Here is a 24,072-nt window from a genome sequence, read left to right as displayed (position 1 = left end):
AGTGAGTGAACAGATAGAATTTGGCGGTCACGTCCGCGGCAGTGCGTACCATCAGCGCCGGGGTACATCACCATTGGCTACTGGAACCCTTAGGCCCTAATGATAACCAATGATGTGTTGCACGGCAGTCGTCGACTGCCTCCCGCAACGGCGCACAACGTCTGCGGAATTACCTCATTTCCACTTGTCCCTCCTCACAGGTCAGGCGGCCGCCATTTCAGGGGGAAACTGGCCATGGCACCTAACTACGTCATACAGACATGGGCACATCAACCGACCTACACGTTCACATACTATTTCTGTAAAAAAAAATGCAAGGCATAATAATCTGAGGATATGTTTGAATATGACCATCTGCTCACTGTTTTTCACCCCAGAGTTCAACCGCTGAGGATGAATAGAAGATGGAGATATACCCCCGTGTACAGACCCCTGGTTGACCTGGCGACAATGGAGGACAGGCACATTATCCTAACCTACAGACTTGATAGGCCCACAATCCATGAGCTGTGTGCTCAATTGGAGCCAGACCTGATTTCAGCTATCCGCCACCCCACTGGTATCCCCCCTCTTGTGCAGGTCAGTGCTCCATTTCTTGACAAGTGGGTCCTTCTAAGGGACAGTGGCCATGGCAGCAGGGATGTCACAGCCTATGTTCTCAAACGTGCTGACCAGAGTGTTGTCTGCCCCGATGAAACACATGCGCAGCTACATCGTTTTCCCCCAGGTGGAGGGTTTGGCCACAGTGAAGGCTGATTTCTATGCAATGCGACATATCCCCAACATCATTGGTGCTAACGATGGTACACATATTGCCTTTGTCCCCCCACCCCAGAGAAATGAACAGATGTTCAGAAATCGAAAGAGTTTTCACTCTCTGAATGTGCAGATAGTGTGCCTGGTGTACCAATGCGTCTCCCTTGTCAATGCAAAGTATCCTGGGTTTGTGCATGAGGCCTTTAATTTGAGGAACAGCAGCATTCCATATGTCATGTCTCAACTGCAGAGGCACAGGGTGTGGCTAATAGGTGAGCCCCTGGTCCCACCCAGGGTCAGTTGGTATATGGGTGTGGGGTTGGCCCTAAGGGTGAGTGTCTGGCTAACAGGTATCCCTCGATATTTACAGGTGATTCTGGTTACCCCAACCTCTCATGGCTACTGACCCCAGTGAGGAATGCCAGGACAAGGGCAGAGGAACGTTACAATGCGGCACATGGGCGAACAAGGAGGATCATTGAGAGCACCTTTGGCCTCCTGAAGGCCAGATTCCGGTGCCTGCATCTGACAGGTGAATCCCTGTGCTACGCACCAAAGAAGGTGTGCCAGATCATCGTTGCATGTTGCACAACCTATCCTTGAGATGCCAGGTGCCTTTTCTGCAGGACGATGAGGCTGGAGATGGTCGTGTGGCAGCGGTGGAGCCTGTGGACAGTGACGAAGCGGAGGCAGAGGAAGAGGATGTGGACAACAGATCAACCATAATTCAACAGTACTTCCAGTGACACACAGGTAAGACACTGTAACTTTACCTTCCATTGTAGTTTTGTATTGGATACATGGCAGCCTCATTTTCCTATTTCTATGGCCACTTACTGTACCCTTTGGCATCTCTATTTTCAGATATCTGTGCCCCACTCTGGCTCCTGGTGTGTTTACTGCTGCCCACTACAGGTCATACCTATGTATCTATAACTGTACATTTAAATTGCAATGTTAACAGCTTGTTAAGCAAATACATATTTCAATCAATTGACAGACTCCATACTTGTATTAGTTCCAAGGGTGTTTATTTAAGTGCTAAGCAGTGGAGGGGGTAGTGGAATGGGCTGGGTTGATAGTGGAGGAAAGTCCAGGATAGAGTCCAGTCTATTTGTATCACAGGTGCATTGTCCAAGGGGGCATAGAAAGGGGAGCAATGGCAGTTCAAGGTGGACAGGGTGACAGAGTGGGACACAAGGGTGACAATCATAAGACTCTTATTTCCTGGTAAGGTCTTTGCAATAGTCTCTAGCTTCTGCCTGGATAGCAGAGACCGTTTGCTGGGTGGTTCTCCTTCTGCAGGGGGAGTGGTGCTGGTGTCCTGTCGTTCCTGTGGTGGGGCCTCCTGTCCACTAGCGGCAGAGGAGGTGGAGGGCTGTTCATCGGTGTGGCTAGTGTCAGGGGCCCGGTGGTGTGTCACTGCCTCCCTCATGGTGTTGGCCATGTCTGCCAGCACCCCTGCAATGGTGACCAGGGATGTGTGGATGTCCCTCAGGTCCTCCCTGAACCCCAGGTATTGTCCCTCCTGCAGCCACTGGGTCTCCTGGAACTTGGCCAGTCTCTGGCCCACGGTCTCCTGGGAATGGTTGTATGCTCCCAGGATGTTGGTGAGTGCCTCGTAGAGAGTCAGATCCCTGGGCCTGTCCTCCCCCTGTCGCACAGCAGTCCTCCTAGCTTCCCTGTTGTCCTATGCCTCTGTCCCCTGAAATGTGTGCCCACTGCCACTGACCCCAGGACTCTGATCGTCCTGTGCTTGTGGGGTTGCCTGGAGTCCCTGTAGTGGTGGACACACTGCTGATTGACGTGTCCTGGGGACAGAGGGATGGGCCCACTGGGTGGTGCTGTGGTGGTGTTTCTGGAGGGGGGAGGCTCTGTGGTGGTATGGGACTGTGGCTGGGTCACCGACTGTCCGGAGGTCCCTGATGGGCCAGGTTGGTCATCTTGATCCAGGCATGCAGAGCTGCTATCATCACTGTGGGCCTCTTCGGGGAGGGGGGGACTGGATGTTGCTGGCACCTGCTCTCTGGTGATATTAAGTTGGGGTCCTGTGTGGATGTAAATGCAGTGTTATTGTTTCTGCTTGTGACATCTTGTGCATGGGCATGTTCCCCTCTATGGTGGTTATTACCAAGGAAGCTTTGGCTTGTGTTAGTTGTGATTTGGTTGGCTAAGTGATTGTCACTAGTGTGCATGCTGTGGTGATGGGGGTCCATGCAGGTATGTGAGTGGTGTCCATGCATTGGTGTTGCATGCAGGGTTTGGTATTGGGATGGGTGGGTTGTGATGGTGGGGTATTTGTGAGGTGGTGGAGTGATGGGGTTAGGGTAGTGGTGGGAGTTTGTGATGGCATGGAGGTAGGGGGGTGGTGAAAGTAGTAAATATTTGACTTACCAGGGTCCAGTTCTCCTGCTACTCCTGCCAGGCCCTCAGGAGGGAGTATTGCCAAGACTTGCTCCTCCCATGTTGTTAGTTGTGGGGAGGAGGTGGGGGTCCACTGCCAGTCCTCTGTACAGCTATCTGGTGTCTTGCAGCCACGGAACGCACCTTCCCCCGTAGGTCGTTCCACCTTTTCCTAATGTCATCCCTTGTTCTGTGGTGCTGTCCCATGGCGTTGATCCTGTCCACCCCTCACCGCCATAGCTCCATATTCCTAGCAATGGACGTCTGCTGCACCTGTGATCCGAATAGCTGTGGCTCTACCCGGATGATTTCTTCCACCATGACCCTTAGCTCCTCCTCTGAGAACCTGGGGTGTCTTTGTGGTGCCATGGGTGTAGTGTGAGTGGTGTGTGTGAGGGTGTGTGAGGGTGTGTGGGGTGATGTGTTGAGGTGTGTGCTGTAAGGTGCGTGGATGGTGTATAGGTGATGGTGTTATGTGGCTCTGGTTCTGTGGATGCTCTTGGTGTCTCTCTCTCAGTTGTCAATTTTTTTAGTCGTAAAGGGTTGTGGGTAGTGTGTGTGTGTCTTATAGTGGTGTGGGTGTGGTGTGTGTATGTGTTTCAGGTGTGTGCAGTATGAATTGTCCAATGTGATGTTGTTTTGTTAGTGGGTGTGTATTTTGAGCGCAGAGGTATGTACCGCCAATGGTTTACCACAGCTGAATGTCCGCCGCTGTGATTCGTGGGTCATAATGCTGTGGACGTATTTCTGTTGGCATAACGGTGTGGGTTTTGGTACCGCTATTTCATCACTGACCTTTGGTGTGGCGGACTTGTGTGTGTGTCTGTATAGTGGCGGATTTCTATGTGTGGGTCATAATACGTGTAGCGGTATACCGCTGTGGTCACGGTATGTTGGTGGCAGTCAGCATGGCGGTAAGCAGCACTTACTGCCAATGTCATAATGAGGGCCTATGTCCCTTGAGCTAATGTGTTGCCTGGGAACGCAACCTGCCTTCAGTGTTTGAAGTGTCCAACCCAACTGCATAATGGACCTTAGTTGACTCTGTCCATGGTGTAAGGAAGACATATCTGTTTGTATAATGTCTATAGCAAAAGAGATGATGTTATTTAAAGTGTATATCTGGTCGGACAGGGTATTGATCCCATTATCTACAACAGCTAATGCCTTCTGTAAATTTCATGGTCTATTTGCCTTAACCGCAGTGCAGCATCTTGTTGGGAAAGCTTCCAAATTGTAGAGACGTGGCCACTCACCTGAAAAGCAGGATGTCTGCACGGGCAATGGTATGCCCCCCAACCTCCTGGAACACCTCTCGGCATTTCCTGGTGGACACAGAAACCCCGACAGGTGTCCCAAAAAGAAAGGGAGAGTGAAAGAGAAAGAGATAAAACACTGCCACGTCTTGCCGGTCCTGCCAGGCACCCTGTATTTTCGGAGGGGCTGGTAGTTGTTGACAGAGTGATAGTAGAGTTAGTGCACTCAACTTCCTTGAAACTGAATCTCTCTTTCTGATATGGGCACGGGAGCGGTAGAAGATCACCAGGATGCTCCAGCACTTTTCTTGGATAATAATAACTGTTGCCACAATTACTAACACTGCATTACCAAAAACCAAAACTGAGTACCATAACAATAAGTACTGTGACACTAGGGCTGGCTTCACAGAGATTCACTGTTGCACACTACAATAAGGACTGTGGTGTTGCTCTTATCATGCACAAGAGAGACAAACAAAGGCACAAATTATATCATGTATAACTTACCTGCATGCATAGCGTTAAACTAAAAGGAACAAAAACAATCCAAGAAATACAAATGTCCACTCTGGGTTTAAACAGTTAGGGTGGCACAGTTTGGTTTGGCTTCACTGTGTGTGTGAAAAACCTTTCAAAAGCAAATTCCTCCAACCTGAAACACAGGCATGAATGACACAATTTAAATCCAAGAGTTATGCTATTAGAGAAAGAAAGGTCACGTAACTGCTCTCTTTAAAATTGCACTGTCACTTTTTGTAGTACTTGAGCTCAAGCAGTTTTCCTGAATCACATTTAGGCAAGTAACTACAATAATAATGTAGAAGGTTCAGAAATGCATTTGTCTCTTCAAGATAAGCACTCTGCCAAAATACGAGGTGTGAAATACACCAGCTGTTCTAGGAAAGCGCAGCGCTCAAAGAACAAACTCCCTGGCGAATACTAGTCACTTAGCTGCAGTCTTTTCCGGAGTGCTGGAGGAATGCCTGGAGTCAGCTGGTATAGGAACAAAGAAAAGAATTGCCTCAAAAGTCCTGAATACGAGGATGACAGCAGGGGCTGGACTGCCAAATCAGATGCTGAGATCAGGAAGCAAAACAAAGCCAAGCAGGGAGGCATGCTTTATTCTGCTATGTATAGCCAATCAGGAAAGCAGTTGAGTTTCCACATGTGGATGAGTCACCACACCCAATTAGAAGCACATATCTACACCACACCCAATTAGAAGCACATGTCTACACCTGCTCACATTAGCAAACAAGCATTGGTAAAATAAGCATTGATAAAACCAATTGTGTAACACAGCACATTATGCTTACTCAGAAACATGAAGGTTTAGCCAAGAATAGAGATATAATTTAATCCTAATCCCTGGGGATGCTGACAGATAACGCAGGAGGCACCTTGGGGATTCCTGACACAAATATCATTATATACTTCATATAAGAAGCGCTTTCTGTGTTGTTTTCTGGGGCCTAACAGAAAGTCCTGCAATTCAGTATTATTAGACAGGAGACTGAGGTGCTCTCTAACTGCATCTAGTGAGGAACTCTTTAACCATTGCTGGCACAGTTTCTCTACACTGTATGTTGTTACTATACCAACATGTTCGGATGATATATAGCGAGGGTCCGGCCTACTAGTTCTAAAACCGCCTGTGGAGTTTATAAAACGTTTACGACAACCATTGGTATCTACTGGCCACAATAACCACCGTCAGCATGTGACAGTGAAGCATTAAACAAGTTATTCTGGGCCCATTCATCGATCTTCAGTTCACTTGCTCTGTGGATGAAATGGTGCCCATAATAATTACAGCAAAACATTTCACCATAATTTTCTTTAGATTGATAAACATCTTTGTTTTCAAATACAGTGTAATACTACAATTCAGTCATCATAGAATCAACTGTTTTCACATCCCAATCATCAGAAACAACTCCGAGTATTATGATATAGTTCATTGAAAGTTTAACACATATGGTATTTGAATGACCTCTGTGTGGCCATATATATCAAATGTTACTTTATCCCACACAATCCCATCAGGAATTGGTATAATGAAAATGTTCACAAAAGACAAGTCTCTGCGAACCTTGTGAGAAGAAAAATTTGGTTTTAGGACCTCATCCACCAGTTCACTGGTTGATTTTTCAGGAAGAAAATTACCATGTATTAGTAAAAATAATGTTATTACAAACCCAATCCAAAGCAGGAAAGCCAGTACAATCAAGGAAAGCCACAGATAGTTCCATGGAAGAATAAAGTAAGTTGCTTTAAACCAATATATCAGCTTACGTGTTTTTGAAAGTTCAGGTGTCGAAGAGGCGAATGAGTCCGAAACGTTGTCATTCATGTCGGCAAAGTATCCAGAAGCAGTTCGTACAAAAGCTGGAGCCATGTTTGTAGGTGGAGTGGGTGTTTCCCGTGGTGGCTCAGAATAAATGACGCCATCCGTCTGTGTTGAAGTTGTGTCAAATCAATCAGTTATTTCTGTATTGTTAGATGCCAGTGGAACCAATGCAAGATCATTTTCCTCCCTCCCCAAGCTCGGAGAGGTTTAGTGTTGCTGCTTACAACTTGTAGAGGAACTTCTTGACCAGTAGTGAGAGGATTTCGGAAACTACTGGCTGTTCCTTTTGGTCGGCTGTACAGGATAAGTCACATGGTGTAACTTGACATTGTTGATAGATACAAAGCGGCTTTCTTTGGCACCTGCCAACGGTGGTAGAATGTCAGTTCTGGTACCGTGTATTCCTAAGACTGGGACTGGTGCACGATAAGAAGGACCAAATTCCTTTTTCACAGCAACCTTTTCACATACAAGATCCCCAACTTTAGGAATCCAGCCCATGGGCGTTACAGGTACGTCCTTAATTCCTGTGGAGGCAGCACTTGCAGAAGCGTTGTCGTCACAGAACTGTTGCAATACCTGTAAGACAGTGACATGTTCATTTATGTCAAAGGGTGTTTCTACCGCCTCCACGCTAGGACCATCAAGATCTGGAACATATATTTGAGTTCCGAACAGGCACTCATATGAAGTACAACCCCCCAGGGATCTTCTAGGCAGATTGTTAAGTGCTCTCTGGACTCCATACAGGTGATTAAGCCAACTATGACCCATACCTAAGGCTGTTAAGGACTGCTTTAAATCACGATTTAGTTGCTCCACAACACTATTTCCCTCAGGAGGAAATGGGGACGGGTACTGGAGTTGGACCCCCAACGAAGCCACGGCATCCCTGAATGCCCTTGAGGCAAAAGCAGGGCCCTGGTCCGAGTGGAAAGCCTCAACTGCATATGTACCGATAAAGACTCACACATTTTTAATAACAGTCCGATCGTCAGCCGAGAGTTGTGGCCACACCCATAGAAATCTGGAGCAGGAGTCAACAGCGACTAAGATATATTTGTATGCACTATCCGGTGTTAATGGGACCACAATGGTCTAAGTACACATATTGCACAGGTTTGTTGGAAATTAGGAGGGGTGTCTGCGGTGGGCGCTGAGCAGTGGAAACTTTAATTTGTTGGCAGATGTTACAACAAAGGACATACTGCTTGGCCTTTTTGTATAGGCCTGTCCACAAATTACCCGCTTGTAACAATGATATTGTAGCCATCACACCAGCATGGGTAGATGCTGCCCCCTCATGCGCTGCTTTAATAAACTCTGGTCTTATATCTTTGTTAGGAATATCTCGAACCCCTACGCTTGGCATCTTAACTTCAGAGTTTAGGCAGCCTCCCATTCGGTAGGAATAGTAAGAAGGAAATGCTTTTGGATACGGCACACCTTCAGCAGTAGCTTTCACAGCAGCCCATATGTCTTCGTCCGGTTTCACACCTAAGCGGGTTATTGCAGCAACAGTGGCCGTAGCTACTGCTGACTTTGCAGCTTCATCAGCCAGTGTATTCCCAGCAACGTGTATTCCAACGCCCTTGTGTCCAAGTGTAAGAACAACATGGACATTTGGTAGCATTTCCTTCAGATCTGCTACTTTTCCTCACAGAAGTCTGTGTTTAATGGTGTTGCCTTTAGAATCTCTGAACCCATTCTGGCGCCAGTAATGCAGGTATTCATTGAAGCACTGGACACAATAGTACGGATCACAAACAATCAGGGTTAGCTGTGCAGGATCCGTATGTTCCAGTGCCATCACCAGAGCCTTTAGCACTGCTAGTTGTGCTGTGCAATCCCCTAAGTTTTGCGTGTATTTATATTGGGGGAAAAGTGTATTATCCTCTGTGTAGCCACTTACAACTGCACAAGCAGTGGAGTATTGCTGCTTTGTGCCAATTGCAGGTTGCGCTGAGCCATCGGTGTGCATGACTCTTTGATTCTGATCAATAGGCAGTGTGTTCGCAGGAACTGGGTATTCTAGTTCGTATTGCAAAAATTCTTGAGTTTGTAGTTTTGGGTCAAAAATGTAGTCTACATCAGTGGACGTCAAAGATGTGGCCCATTGTATCCAACGTGGATCTGCTGCTTTAGCGCGTGGAACGCTGGCTTTGGTGACAGCCTCAAGGGCTGGAATTGGAGAGACAACAATAATGCATTTGCCCGGGGCTAGAGGTCTTTCTTTAATGACAGCCATCTGAACAGTAGGGAGTATTTTTTTAGTGGGAGCAAAGCGTTGTTCTGCTGCTGAGTACAAATGTGATTTGTGTGCAATCGGGACTGTCTCACCCTCAGTGAAAGTTACATAGATGAAACCAATGGCACCAGCAATTACTCTGATGGACAAGTGTGTTTTGTTGTCCCTTGAGTGTAAATGTTGTGCTTCAAGCATGTCTGTTTGCAGGTCTCTAAGAATGCGTGTATGTTCGACTCTCCAATATTCACTGAAAAACTCAGGACGTATTAAATCATATAAAGGCTTTATGCATGTCGGGTAATCAGGAATATAAGTTCTGCCAAAATTTAGCAAACCCAATAGAGATTGGAGTTTTTTAATGGCATTTGGAGGTTGTAATTGTGCACATTTTTCCAAGAATTGTGGTGCTAGGCTCTTTCCTTCACTCGATAGCTCATGTCCCAGAAACAGGATCATGAGGAAGGCTATTTTTGTTTTTTTTTAATTTTGAATTTGAAGCCAAATTCAGCAAATCCCACAACAATGCAGGCTACCCGTCTTAAATGTTGCAGCAATTCATCATCCGTGAGATAGATATCATCTACATAGGACAATGCTTCAGGGTCAATGTCATGCAATATTGAATCACACAAGCTGTGAACAGTCCTGGACTGTTCTTGTACCCCTGGGGTAAACAACAGAATTTTTCTGGGAGCCTAGTGCGGTGAAAGTTGGTAAGTCTCTACTCTAAAGTGCTATATTTTGGCAGAAAGAACCATTGGCAATGTCCAGTGTTGTTTTGTATTTTTTGCACACTATTTTGTTCATAAGGGCTGTGCTATGTGAGTTTTGTATAGCATATGTGCGTGTATGACTGTTTAAGTGTCTGTAGTCTAAGACTATTATGTATGAATGGTCTGGTTTAGCTACTGGGAATAAAGGATTATTCATTGGGAAGACATAGGGTTCAATTACGCCCTGGTACTCCAGTTGTGTGAGGATTTCCCTCACGGGTGCTTTAGCATCATGTTTTATTGGATACTGAGGTTGAGGCTGGGGTTGATTTTTAATAGGAATTACATGATAGGGGGAATCTTTGTCCCACCCTATGTGATTACAATATAACGCAGGTACCTGCGCCAATGCCCAATCGATGGCGTAGGATTCTCCAAACTCTTCGGGAACAAGAGGCGAGAAAGGTTTGATAACATCTTCCCCATATGGGCAGGTACGGACAAAGTCAGGTGGCCAGTCTTGTTCGACCAACAAAATATCATATATATTTACCACGCGATCCCAAAAGATTGCGTTGATTGTGCGATCAATGTCTCCTTCTAACTGTAGGGTTACTTTGTACACCCTATCAGGCATGGAGACATGCATGTTCACAGTTTCTACTTGTAAAAAGTCATCAGTTGCTTTCACCTCCATATGCTCTAGAAGATTCCGGTGAACTATTGTGACCTCTGCAGCGCTGTCTAGCAGCGCTAGTGCCCACTTCCTGTTCTTCAATAGAGCCTTCTTCTTGAGTGGCATGTCGAACTGCAACTGCTACCACCTTTTTCTTTTTAAATTGGGGTTTTCGTTGGGGAGGTTTCGCTTCCTTTTTAACAGAATCCTCTGTTGAGTGTTGTGATTCCTGTCTCGGTTTCACGTACTCTGTTCTTCGCTCTGACCGCCCACCTCTCTCACTGCGTTTTTCCGATGAGTCCTGAAGGGAATCAGATTGGTGTGTATCAGTATATTGATATCTGTCAGGCGCTTTTATACTATCTCTATTTCTGAGATTATATCTATTCTGTGGGGTCTCCGTGCACGGAGATTTTCCCCTTTTCTTTTTTAGGAGTTTGTTGCTCTTTATCCCAGCGTTTCTTATTACCCTCAGGAGCTTGCTTGGAAAAATCTTTATTAGATTTACCCTGAAGTTGTGGTTTTGTTGGTCTGGCCCCCAGACTATCTCGACCAATACTAGAGTAGGTCTCTGCGATAATCTTTGGCAGCTCACATTCTTGATCCTGTTGAGGAACATCCCCGAGCCGCATGCGCATCGCTAATGCAACTGCTTCCCCTTTAAGGTTACTCAGAATAATTGAGGATACTGTGGCAAAGTTGCCCATTAATTGCATCCCCAAATCTAGGGTCGGGGCAGCCCCCTATTCATCTTGAATCTGTTTCAAAACTTCCGGTAATTTGGCAAGTGTTGGTATACCGTGTGCGGTAGTGTAGAGCATGGCAAACACCGTGCCCCATGTATTACAGTTAACTATTGTGGGAACCATCCCAAATGGCAAGCACATTGTTAGTATTCTATGTTTATCCTGAGGTCCCGTATGGGGAAATACTGCTTCCAGTGCATTTATTTTTTTTAGCTAACCAGAACGTAATTTCTTCTCGTTTGGCAGGTACTTTACCCATGATCGAATGTATAGTTGCAGGATTAATACCTGGCATCACTGCATGTGGTTGCACTAGAGCAGCATGTATTGGGTTTGAATTTAATGTTTGCATTGCAAACTGTACTAATCGTCTGTATATTGCTGTCAAATCAATGTATAAGCGACAGACTTCAGCGACCGTTGGGTTTGCTACAGCAGGGTGAGGTGTATAAGTGCCCAACAAAGGCCAGGTAGGACCATCATTACTTAGATGACCTAACCTAACAGGTAAAATTGTGTGGGGTAGGGCACCATCAAGCCAGTTATTATGTTCTTGATAAGATAAAGGTATTTCTAAATATGCTTATGCTCTGTATTGTCCAGGTATGTTTGCAGGTGTATAGTGATGAAATGTATTTGTTTTCCCATCAACTGCTGGAAATGTGACCCAAGAATAGAAGAGTTCTGTTCTATAAGCTGCATGTGCGTCCACCACAAATGTGACTGGACTCCCCTGGGCCATTAGGCCATTTGCCAATAAATGTGCAGTCAGGGGTTGTCTCTTATTGACTGCAATTGCTACCTGTTGCGGATTCGCCATATTAAATGGTAAATTTGTTCAGAGGTAAGCACACCAAATGGGGATTATACTTTTAGAGTTCAAGCTTGAACAACCTCCAGCACCAGATAGGTGCTCCCTACTTAGCTGAGGAGGAATTCCTCAATACCACAGACCTCTCCGGATAGAGTACTGAGGTGTCTTTGTACATAGTGAGACAGAGGAAGTCCGAAAATTAGAGCCTGACCAAACGTTGATGGCGCCATGTCACGTAGGCTCTCCTTATTCTAATGAGACTACTGGATTTGGAGCAGCAGAATCTCCTGCGGTGTGGGAGACTGAGTCTAATCCACTACAGGTGACACCTGTCGCCCTAATCCGGGTTTTGTTCCGGCTAATTAGCAGTGTGATTGGCAGCCGAGCGCATGACATGATTGATTTCTCAGGGAAACCGTGGTCACTCAGGTCTCATCCGTTTCTCTCAGTTACATTAATCTCACATACAGAATGACAAACAGAGGCAGTATACGTTTCAATAAGATTTTAATGAAGCGACTGCATCTTAGATAGCATAGCATCTGCTGCAATAACCAGGACGATAGTGCATGACTAAAATTGTGACAAGGAGAGTAAAGCATAGAAATAACGCTTCCATATTGTCACTAGAGTCAATAGACTAAGTCCTACCTAGGCTTCTAATAGAGCACAGCATGTTAAGCTCTAATTCTGCCCTTCAGGTTCCCCCTGGGAAGACATCATCCCCCATACCTGAGCAAAGACCTGAAGTCTGTGTAAGCAGCTGGAGCGAAGTGTTTAGCAATCAGCATACAGTCGTGGTTCTCTGGCTGGAAACTCCCTCTAACGTGTAAGGGACAGGGAAGTGTTTATATAATAAAACAGCTGATGTTCTAAGAAAATGTCCCTACGTAAGGATGTGTGTTTTCTATGAATTTCAAAGACAAAACTCTTACTATGTTCACCGGCAACCTATCTTACTGCAGCCTTGAAAGAAGCACAGAGTGAACAAGAATGTCTTGTTTAAGAACATAGTGCTGGCCTAAGCAAGAACAGCTAGATAGAGAGAAAATAAAACAAGACAGTAAAAGTGACTATGGTAAGAATAATAAAATGAAGCTGAATAAAATATATCTAGGTTAAAGTGCACAGCGGCAGGCCTAGTATGCTAAGATAACATGCATGAGCTATAACTAAAATGGTTACACAACAAAGCCTCTTTCCACACCATACTATGCACACATATCATCTGAGAGAGAGAGGTCTGAAAGGAGAGGCCAGTCCATCCACACACCCTACTATGCACACCTGTCACCTGAGAAGTAGGTCTGATAGGAGAGGCCAGCCCATCCAAACACACTACTATGCACAAATGTAATCTGAAAGAGACGTCTGAAAAGAGAGGTCAATCCATCCCCACACCCTACTATGCACAACGATCAAAATTTACTATAAAAAAACTCCACAAATTCACTGAAAAAATCTACGTTTAAACTAACATTGTAGTTAGGTAAATTTCTAAGTGACAAGATTAACGTTTTAAAGTAAAGAAAACACAGAAATTCAGCAGTTATAGGTAGCAGCACTAACTATAACATTTGCCCTCTCCATGCACTGCTTATGACCACACATCTTATTTTATTTATTTATTTATTTATAACATTTGTAAAGCGTAGCTGTCACCAAACTGGTGTCCTGGCGATTAGGACTAATAACAGGTACAAAACACACAAGCGTAAGGGCAGAGATATTTTAAGAAAAAAGCCAAGTCTTCAAGACTTTCCTAAATTGTTACAGATCTGAGAGTAAGTGGTAATTTATTCCAAAGCTGGGCCGTCTTGATTGTGAAGGCCCGACCACCTTGTCTTATTTTCCAGAGCTTATTTCTGCGGACAAGGAGTACAGAGCTCAAGCGAAGAGCTCATCCGGATGTATATCCTCTCAGTCTTTGACTGTAGTGGCACCGGACGCTTGCACTGTAAAACCTTGAACACAATACACATGGCTTTAAAAGTGATCCTCTTCTTCTATTAAAGTCAATACAGATCCTTCCTAGCATTTGATGCTGAAGATCTCAGTGGTCTACTTTAAGGTGAGTTTGGCAGCTGCTACCTGAACTCTGTATAATATATTAATCAGATAATCAGGAGCTCCGAGCAAGATGGCACTGAAGTAGTCCAACCTGCTGAGTATGACACTACGCACCACAAGAGACTTAGCTTGTGTAGGTAGTAGTGGTAACAGCTTTGTAAGGCCCTGAAGAAGTGCAAAGCAGGTGCCAGAAACTTTTGTGACATGTTTCTCCAGAGATAACTTATCATCAAATAGGACCCCAAGATTCTGAAATGCGTCTGACGGTTGTATCTCCTCACCAGTGGAAAGGGGCCAGAAATTGGGGGTGTAAGTGTCATGGGGATCCTGCCTGCTGAGCAGCACAAAAATTAAGTTTTATCCCAATTCAGCTTAAGGGAGTTATGGCTCATCCATCTAGCAATGTTTGACACCAGTTCTAAAAATCTGCCACTACATCCGACTGGCTGTTGTTGGGACAGGATCAGCTGGGTTTCATCTGCACAGTTGACCAGTCTGATGTTGTACTCCTTTACCAGAGTGATGAGTAGTCTCATATAGATGTTGAATAAGACTGGAATGAGTGGCAAGCCCTGAGGAACTCCCTGTCACAAATGTTTGAATTCAGATTGATAAGGAGGCAGACCAACTGCCTGACAACAATCAGAAAGAGGATTCCAGCTGTTTCAGTACTATACCACCTACTCCATTTGAGGCTAATCTGTCAAAAAGAATTTTATGATTGACAGTGTCAAAGGCAGCTGACAGCCATGCATGATCAAGACTGTCAACTGCCCGCTATCTACCCTCATCCGTAGCTCATCTGTAGCGACTAATAAATCAGATTCAGTGCTGTGCCCGGGTCTAAAGCCGAACAGTTCACGCTCTAAGAGAGAGAAGGTTTTCAAGAATTTGGACAATCACCTACACACATAACGCTCCAATATTTCACTAGGAATGACAAGAGTGAAATGGGACATCACTCATGACATGTTCCATTACATCATTTATGACATCACTCATGACATCCCAAATGACATTGTTGACATCAATGATCAAATCGTTTTTTTATTTTTTGAACCACTATAGTACAGTGGTAAATTTGGTTCTATCAATACGTTGCGGTGTGAAGATGCCAAGATTTTTTTTAAAGCCTATGCATTCAATTGGCATTGAAGGGCAGCAAAGGTTTGCGAGAGATATGAAAGTAAAAGGGAGATTACTGCATGGCATAGGCACCTACGAGAAAGCTTTTAGTTTGTGAATTCTTTGAGAGATTTTCGGATTTCAAGTTTGGCTTTTGTGCAGCTGTGCGTTACACAGCTGTTTCTTTGGATTAGGATTTATTTATAGGCAATCTGGCTTTCAGTGAGATACAAACAATCGGATAGAAATCACCACACACCAAAGGCTCAACTATTTGAAACTCCTCTTTTTTACCTCTTGACCTTGAGGGGCAGTTTAGGAAATATCATTAATGTCTACAGGCACAATGCACAACGAAGCCTGCTACACAGGTATACAACCTGACTTTAATGTTCATATTACAATGTAGTTATGACATTTCTAGTCTCATGTAATAATACAATGGTATAATTAATCGACAGCAGCACCTCGTTACAGTTGGCTTATGACATCACAATGCCTGCTGCCAAGAACAAGAGCCAGGGGCGGCCCCTTCTCTATGGCGGACGAGCGTCGCCCCCCTGCTAATGAGGGAGCCGGAAAGTAAAATGATAATACAAAATTATATTTTTATTTTTCTGCTGTTAAGGGCAGGGCGGTGCCAGCTTCCTCCACCTCAGCAAGAAGGCAGAGTAGTGATGCTCTCTATGTGCGCATTTCAGTTTGGCCGGCCACCTGATGCTGGCCAAACTGACATGCGTACTTAGAACTCTCCACCTTTCACAGCCCAGTGGAGACCAAGTGCAGACTCCCACTCCCTCCCTGAGTGGCATTTCATCCTGCTCAGGTCAATCCCAGGGCTTCTCTCTGAATTGGGTGGGGAGGAGCACAAAGGAAGCACGGAGGCTGCGGGATCAGCAGAGGTGAGTAAATTTTTTAATTTATGTATTATTCCCAAACAAATGCCAACCCCCCCCCCCCCCCCCTCTCCATGTGCTGCCCCACACCACCAGCCCAGCCTCTACTGTCACGATCTGTGTGAAAAGCAGGTCATGAGAATTATAACTGTTGTTTAAGCAACAAAAAGGAGAACTAGCTTTCCAATTTCTGTGAACTCCATTTCCTGAAATATAACAGTCGTTAGCAGAAATAAGACGTTTAAGGCAGTGCATTTAATATGATATGTTTTGTAGCAAATTGCTGGTTGCATTCCACTGTATAATTTTGCACTACAGATTCTAACTACAGATTCCAGCTATACGAACTCATTCATATGAAAGAGAGAAAGACGCAGGAGTTTCTCTTTTTGTGGGACAGGCAATGGTGCTACCATGCATTAAAAGGAGTACAGTACTCTCTGCAGTATGTTAAAAGGATATTAAATACCACCTTGAAGTTCCACGACCATATGAAAGAACTGGGCTTTCGGCCTCATTCTTCTTGATTGTCAAACATAACGCCTCACAGTAAGGGCCTTTTACCACGACTACTAAACAGAAGAACCAATAACAATGACTGGCATGAAACGATGGGCGCAGGTGGAGAAAGTATGTAAATATGATTATCGCGCTCAAAAGGATGATAAGCAAAGCTGTGCCCATATACAGTTAGAAACTCAACCTGTTGAATATGAAAAAGTTGGCACAAACGGAATCATGCAGGAAACTTTACAGAACTATTTATTGACAGGGCACTTTCACACTTCTGCAACCAGCAAATGTATACCAGACTATCCCGGTGTGCCTGTGCTTCTCGAGTCAGTAATACACAGGCTAAGAACATGCTAAAGGAAGGATTCACAAAGACCTACTTTAGAACGTTTGAAATCTACTCCCCTAGGCTCTTCCCACGTCAGCAGACTAACACAATTGTGGGGAATTTGCAGGCACTACTATGAGTAGCTCTTGAACACTGCCTGTTGTAGATTTCCAGGAACACTCATAGAGAATAATGTTTACTCATGCAGATTTTCCAATCCATTCGATGGAAAATCTGCATGAGTAAACCTGGTGGAATATGTTTCCGTCCATAGGTAAATAGGTTTCCCTTTGGAAATTCCCTTTCACTTGTCCACGTTAAATTTGAGGTTGTTCCCTACCTAGTCATACCCTTGAAACAGAGGAAAATCTTTACAACGGTACCACAATAAAAATGCCCATGTAAAATGTTAGTGAAAATGAACAAACTTGCATTCTGTATGGCCACCTCTACGTAATGCTCCTCCTTTTTATGAGGCCTAAAGCTAAATTTATGATGGTGGAAAATCTGTAACATTTGTGTATTTTTCAGTGTGGTATGCACACCTAAGGGTTCCAACATTGCACATTCTGTGAACCAGGATACATAGCATTTAGAATCACAGTGTCAATTTGTGCCTAGATAAAATATGCCTATTTGTGATTCAAGACCGTAGTGTACGCACTCTTGAAAATCAGGGAGAGGTCTGAGGAATGCGGAACAGTAGCACCTTGAAAACGAGTGTGGCGTTGTAGGAGGCTGGACTGGCTTGTGGTGAGTACCAAGGGGTACTTGCACCTTGCACCAGGCCCAGTTATCCCTTATTAGTGTATAGGGTGTCTAGCAGCTTAGGCTGATAGATAATGGTAGCTTAGCAGAGCAGCTTAGGCTGAACTAGGAGACGTGTGAAGCTACTACAGTACCACTTAGTGTCATATGCACAATATCACAAGAAAACACAATACACATTTATACTAAAAATAAAGGTACTTTATTTTTATGACAATATGCCAAAGTATCTTAGAGTGTACCCTCAGTGAGAGGATAGGAAATATACACAAGATATATATACACAATAGCAAAAATATGCAGTATAGTCTTAGAAAACAGTGCAAACAATGTATAGTTACAATAGGATGCAATGGGGAAACATAGGGATAGGGGCAACACAAACCATATACTCCAAAAGTGGAATGCGAACCACGAATGGACCCCAAACCTATGTGACCTTGTAGAGGGTCGCTGGGACTATTAGAAAATAGTGAGAGTTAGAAAAATAACCCTCCCCAAGACCCTGAAAAGTGAGTGCAAAGTGCACCAAAGTTCCCCTAAGGACAAAAGAGTCGTGTTAGAGGAATAATGCAGGAAAGACACAAACCAGCAATGCAACAACTGTGGATTTCCAATCTAGGGTACCTGTGGAACAAGGGGACCAAGTCCAAAAGTCACAAGCAAGTCGGAGATGGGCAGATGCCCAGGAAATGCCAGCTGCGGGTGCAAAGAAGCTTCGACTGGACAGAAGAAGCTGCGGTTTCTGCAGGAACGAAAAGGGCTAGAAACTTCCCCTTTCGTGGACGGATCCCACTCGCCTTGGAGAGTCGTGCAGAAGTGTTTTCCCGCCGGAAGGACGCCAACAAGCCTTGCTACACGCAAATCGTGTGTTTGGCGTTTTTGGACGCTGCTGGGGCCCAGGAGGGACCAGGAGGTCGCAAATTGGACCTGCAGAGAGAGGGGACGTCGAGCAAGACAAAGAGCCCTCACTGAAGCAGGTAGCACCCGGAGAAGTGCCAGAAACAGGCACTACGAGGATGTGTGAAACGGTGCTTGCCGAAGTTGCACAAAGGAGTCCCACGTCGCCGGAGACCAACTTAGAAAGTCGTGCAATGCAGGTTAGAGTGCCGTGGACCCAGGCTTGGCTGTGCACAAAGGATTTCTGCCGGAAGTGCACAGGGGCCGGAGTAGCTGCAAAGTCGCGGTTCCCAGCAATGCAGCCCAGCGAGGTGAGGCAAGGACTTACCTCCACCAAACTTGGGCTGAAGAGTCACTGGACTGTGGGGGTCACTTGGACAGTGTCGCTGGATTCGAGGGACCTCGCTCGTCGTGCTGAGAGGAGACCCAAGGGACCGGTAATGCAGCTTTTTGGTGCCTGCGGTTGCAGGGGGAAGATTCCGTCGACCCACGGGAGATTTCTTCGGAGCTTCTGGTGCAGAGAGGAGGCAGGCTACCCCCACAGCATGCACAAGCAGGAAAACAGTCGAGAAGGCGGCAGGATCAGCGTTACAGAGTTGCAGTAGTCGTCTTTGCTACTATGTTGCAGGTTTGCAGGCTTCCAGCGCGGTCAGCGGTCGTTTCCTTATCAGAAGGTGAAGAGGGAGATGCAGAGGAACTCGGCTGAGCTCATGCATTCGTTATCTAAAGTTTCCCCAGAGACAGAGACCCTAAATAGCCAGAAAAGAGGGTTTGGCTACCTAGGAGAGAGGAAAGGCTACTAACACCTGAAGGAGCCTATCAGCAGGAGTCTCTGACGTCACCTGGTGGCACTGGCCACTCAGAGCAGTCCAGTGTGCCAGCAGCACCTCTGTTTCCAAGATGGCAGAGGTCTGGAGCACACTGGAGGAGCTCTGGACACCTCCCAGGGGAGGTGCAGGTCAGGGGAGTGGTCACTCCCCTTTCCTTTGTCCAGTTTCACGCCACAGCAGGGGCTAAGGGGTCCCTGAACCGGTGTAGACTGGCTTATGCAGAATTGGGCACATCTGTGCCCAACAAAGCATTTCCAGAGGCTGGGGGAGGCTACTCCTCCCCTGCCTTCACACCATTTTCCAAAGGGAGAGGGTGTCACACCCTCTCTCAGAGGAAGTTCTTTGTTCTGCCATCCTGGGCCAGGCCTGGCTGGACCCCAGGAGGGCAGCTGCCTGTCTGAGGGGTTGGCAGCAGCAGCAGCTGCAGTGAAACCCCAGGAAGGGCAGTCTGGCAGTACCAGGGTCTGTGCTACAGACCACTGGGATCATGGAATTGTACCAACAATGCCAGGATGGCATAGAGGGGGCAATTCCATGATCATAGACATCTTACATGGCCATATTCGGAGTTACCATGGTGAAGCTACATATAGGTAGTGACCTATATGTAGTGCACGCGTGTAATGGTGTCCCCGCACTCACAAAGTTCAGTGAATTGGCTCTGAACAATGTGGGGGCACCTTGGCTAGTGCCAGGGTGCCCTCACACTAAGTAACTTTGCACCTAACCTTTACCAGGTAAAGGTTAGACATATAGGTGACTTATAAGTTACTTAAGTGCAGTGTAAAATGGCTGTGAAATAACGTGGACGTTATTTCACTCAGGCTGCAGTGGCAGGCCTGTGTAAGAATTGTCAGAGCTCCCTATGGGTGGCAAAAGAAATGCTGCAGCCCATAGGGATCTCCTGGAACCCCACTACCCTGGGTACCTCAGTACCATATACTAGGGAATTATAAGGGTGTTCCAGTAAGCCAATGTAAATTGGTAAAAATGGTCACTAGCCTGTTAGTGACAATTTGGAAAGAAATGAGAGAGCATAACCACTGAGGTTCTGATTAGCAGAGCCTCAGTGAGACAGTTAGTCACTACACAGGTAACACATTCAGGCACACTTATGAGCACTGGGGCCCTGGGTTACCAGGGTCCCAGTGACACATACAACTAAAACAACATATATACAGTGAAAAATGGGGGTAACATGCCAGGCAAGATGGTACTTTCCTACACAACCCCCCCCAAACGAAGGACAATAAGACTAGCCATTACCTGATGAGTCTTCATTGTCTAAGTGGAAATATCTGGAGAGTCCATCTGCATTGGAGTGGCTACTCCCAGGTCTATGTTCCACTGTATAGTCCATCCCCTGTAGGGATATGGACCACCTCAACAATTTAGGATTTTCACCTTTCATTTGTTTTAGCCAAAGTAGAGGTTTGTGGTCTGTCTGAACAATGAAGTGAGTGCCAAACAGGTATGGCCTCAACTTCTTCAGAGCCCAGACCACAGCAAAGGCCTCCCTCTCAATGGCAGACCAACGCTTTTCTCTAGGGGTCAACCTCCTACTAATAAAAGCAACAGGTTGATCCTGGCCCTCAGAATTAAGTTGTGATAGGACTGCCCCTACTCCTAATTCAGATGCATCAGTTTGGACATATAATTTTTTAGAGTAACAAGGGCTTTTCAGGACAGGTGCAGAGCACATGGCCTGCTTCAGCTCCTCAAAAGCTTTCTGACAGCTTGCTGTCCATAATACCTTTTTAGGCATTTTCTTGGATGTGAGGTCATTAAGAGGGGCTGCAATGGAGCCATAGTTCTTAATGAACCTCCTGTAATACCCAGTGAGGCCTAGGAAGGCTCTCACCTGAGTCAGAGTTGTAGGGGGAACCCAATCAATAATAGTTTGGATTTTCCACTGAAGTGGTGCAATCTGTTCCCCACCAACAAGGTGTCCCAGATAAACCACCTTACCCTGCCCTATCTGGCACTTTGAAGCCTTGATAGTGAGGCCTGCCTTTTGCAGAGCCTCCAAAACTTTCCATAGGTGGACCAGGTGATCATCCCAGCTGGAGCTAAAGACAGCTATATCGTCCAAATATGCTGCACTGAAAGCTTCCAGCCCTTGCAGGACTGTGTTCACCAACCTCTGAAAAGTGGCAGGTGCATTTTTCAAACCAAAAGGCATTACAGTAAACTGGTAATGTCCTCCAATGGTAGAAAATGCAGTCTTAGGTTTTGCATCTTCTGACAATTTGATCTGCCAATACCCTGCAGTCAAATCAAAAGTGCTTAGATACTTGGCAGATGCCAGTGTATCTATAAGCTCATCTGCCCTGGGTATAGGGTGAGCATCAGTTTTGGTTACCAAGTTGAGCCCTCTATAGTCTACACAAAACCTCATTTCCTTCTTTCCATCTTTAGAATTGGGTTTTGGTACCAGTACCACAGGAGAAGCCCATGGACTGTCAGAGTGCTCAACCACTCCTAGTTCTAACATTTTCTGAACTTCTTGCTTTATGCAGTCCCTGACATGGTCAGGCTGCCTATAGATCTTACTTTTGACAGGTAAACTGTCTCCAGTATCTATAGTGTGCTCACACCAAGAAGTGGTGCCTGGCACAGTAGAGAAGAGTTCTGAAAATTGTCCTAGGAGATTTATGCAATTATCTTTCTGCTCAGCAGTAAGACAATCAGCCAAAACTACACCTTCCACAAGAGCATCTTGTTCTGTGGAAGAGAAGAGATCAGGTAGAGGATCACTGTCTTCTTCCTGTCCCTCATCTGTTGCCATGAGCAGGGTGAGATCAGCCCTGTCATAGTAGGGTTTCAGGCGGTTGACATGGAGCACCATAAGGGGACTCCTGGCAGTGCCTAAGTCAACCAAGTAGGTGACTTCACCCTTCTTTTCAACAATTGTGTGGGGTCCACTCCATTTATCTTGGAGTGCTCTTGGGGCCACAGGCTCCAAGACCCACACTTTCTGCCCTGGTTGGTACTGAACCAAAACAGCCTTCTGATAATGCCATTGCTTCTGGAGCTCTTGGCTGGCCTGAAGGTTTTTACTGGCCTTTTTCATGTACTCAGCCATCCTTGATCTGAGGCCAAGTACATAATCCACAATATCCTGCTTAGGAGCTTTTAAAGGTTGTTCCCAACCCTCCTTTACAAGTGTGAGTGGACCCCTAACAGGGTGTCCAAAAAGAAGTTCAAAGGGGCTGAAGCCCACTCCTTTCTGGGGTACCTCCCTGTAGGCAAAAAGGAGGCATGGTAGAAGGATATCCCATCTCCTGCGGAGTTTTTCAGGGAGACCCATAATCATGCCTTTGAGAGTTTTATTAAAACTCTCCACCAGTCCATTTGTTTGTGGATGATAGGGTGTTGTGAACTTGTACGTTACACCACACTCCTTCCACATGGCCTTTAAGTATGCAGACATGAAATTGCTTCCTCTGTCTGATACTACTTCCTTTGGGAAGCCCACCCTGGAAAATATTCCCAGGAGGGCCTTTGCCACTGCAGGAGCTGTAGTGGTCCTTAAAGGAATAGCTTCAGGATATCTTGTGGCATGGTCCACTACCAGTAAGATAAACCTATTGCCTGAAGCAGTAGGAGGGTCAAGGGGGCCAACTATGTCAACCCCTACCCTTTCAAAGGGAACCCCAACCACAGGCAGTGGGATAAGGGGTGCCTTTGGAGTGCCACCTGTCTTGCCACTGGCTTGACAGGTTTCACAGGACTTACAAAATTCCTTTGTGTCCTCAGACATCCTAGGCCAATGAAACAATGGTACCAATCTGTCCCAAGTTTTCATTTGACCCAGGTGCCCAGCTAAGGGAATGTCATGTGCCAGTGTTAGGAGGAACTTTCTGTACTCCTGAGGAATCACTAATCTCCTGGCAGCTCCAGGTTTAGGATCCCTATGCTCAGTGTACAAGAGGTTGTCCTCCCAGTAAACTCTGTGAGAGTCACTGACATCCCCATTAGCCTGTTTGACAGCTTGCTGTCTGAGACCCTCTAATGTGGGACAGGTTTGCTGTGCCACACTCAGCTCCTCCCTGGCAGGCCCCCCTTCACCCAAAAGCTCAGCAGTGTCTGCTTCCAGCTCCTCTGGTGTAGGTTCTGCACAGGAAGGGAATTCTTCTTCCTCAGAAGTAGAATCCACTGTAGAGGGAGGGATAGTAGGAAGTGGTTTGCTTCTACTAGCCCTAGCTTTAGGGAGCACTTGGTCCATTGTTCCAGGATCCAAGCTTCCCTGTCCTTTTTGCTTTTTGGCCTGAGCCCTTGTCAAAGCAAAAATATGCCCTGGAATGCCCAGCATTGCTGCATGGGCCTCCAACTCCACATCTGACCAAGCTGATGTCTCCAAATCATTCCCTAATAGACAGTCTACAGGTAAATCTGAAGCTACCACAACTTTCTTTGGACCAGTTACCCCCCCCCAGTTGAGATTTACAACAGCCATGGGGTGGCTTTGTGTTATGTTGTGAGCATCGGTTACTTGGTACTGGTGTCCAAGTATGTGTTGTTCAGGGTGCACCAGTTTCTCAATCACCATTGTGACACTGGCACCTGTGTCCCTGTAGGCCTGGACCTCAACACCATTTATTAGGGTTAGTTGCTTGTACTTCTCCAAGTTATGGGGGCAAGCAACCAAAGTGGCTAAATCAATAGCCCCTTCAG

Source organism: Pleurodeles waltl, chromosome 1_2 (genome assembly GCF_031143425.1).
Source record: "Pleurodeles waltl isolate 20211129_DDA chromosome 1_2, aPleWal1.hap1.20221129, whole genome shotgun sequence".
Classification (NCBI taxonomy): Eukaryota; Metazoa; Chordata; class Amphibia; order Caudata; family Salamandridae; genus Pleurodeles; species Pleurodeles waltl.
Note: the sequence above shows the minus strand (reverse complement) of the source record.